This window comes from Triticum aestivum, chromosome 5B (assembly GCF_018294505.1).
Source record: "Triticum aestivum cultivar Chinese Spring chromosome 5B, IWGSC CS RefSeq v2.1, whole genome shotgun sequence".
In the NCBI taxonomy this organism is placed as follows: Eukaryota; Viridiplantae; Streptophyta; class Magnoliopsida; order Poales; family Poaceae; genus Triticum; species Triticum aestivum.
This window is the reverse complement of record NC_057807.1, coordinates 278341146-278342204: the sequence shown is the minus strand read 5'-3', so window position 1 is coordinate 278342204 and position 1059 is coordinate 278341146. Positions and strand designations below refer to the sequence as shown.

At 41.2% G+C, this 1059-nt stretch overlaps 1 non-coding gene across 1 annotated transcript; it reads left to right on the top strand.

The window, feature by feature from the left end:
- The first annotated feature begins 464 nt into the window (after positions 1-464).
- TRNAS-UGA (transfer RNA serine (anticodon UGA)) lies at positions 465-546 on the top strand. Its single transcript has one exon. It is a non-coding gene; the product is annotated as a tRNA-Ser (tRNA).
- Positions 547-1059: the final 513 nt, after the last annotated feature.

The window sequence follows — 1059 nt, the reverse complement described above, 5'->3', positions numbered from 1 at the left end:
TGATTGTGACGAACTAACAATATTTGTCGGCCACAGCCAAGAAATGTATGCATGTTTACACATATTCTTTGTTTTCGGATAGCTTACCACCCATATGCGCCAAGTGGTACTATATGTACACATTTATATATACATATTTCTAACGGCCGGGGTTGCTTTTTCCACGACGATCGCTGTCGGCCTGGGTATGTTGACATTTACCTATGTACCAGAAAGATTACACAGCAGATTAGGCTTTGGAACAAATCGCGCCTGACATGAACGTGCAGAACAACCAAGGGATCAGAACTGCACGCGTAACATTAAAGGCAACCGTAGCATTTTCTATTTAAACGACGCCAACTCGCGTAAGGAATTGGCAATGTTTCTCGCCGGCCCAGGGTTGCAGTCGGCATTGATAATTTAATGCTACGTGATATCTGCCTACTGGATACATAAGTTGTTATGAATGATAGTACAACAAGGTCGATATGTCCGAGTGGTTAAGGAGACAGACTTGAAATCTGTTGGGCTACGCCCGCGCAGGTTCGATCCCTGCTGTCGACGATTCTTTTTCCCCTTTGCGCTCCCATCCCCTTTTCTCCTGTCAATTACCAGCAAAAGAGGTCATGTGTGCTATTATATTTTTTATGCACATAGTTATATTAAATTTCATCAGTTTTTAAACAATATCCAGCTTTCCATTTTCTAACAACGTCCAGCCTTTCATTTTCTTCAGCAAACGGATGGAGATTCTTTTTCCCCTTTGCGCTCCCATCCCCTTTTCTCCAGTCAATTACCAGCAAAAGAGGTCATGTGTGCTATTATATTCTTTTTATATTTTTTATGCACATAGTTATATTAAATTTCTTCAGTTTTTAAACAATATCCAGCCTTCCATTTTCTAACAACGTCCAGCCTTTCATTTTCTTCAGCAAACGGATGGTGCTAGAGATATCGGTTCTGTAGTTAACTCACTCTCACGACCTTGACTCGCCAACTTCTATGGTACTTAATGTTGCTTTCCTGTCTTTCGATTCCTATCATCTGATGTGTTGATGCTTGAGAAGAAGCTTTGGC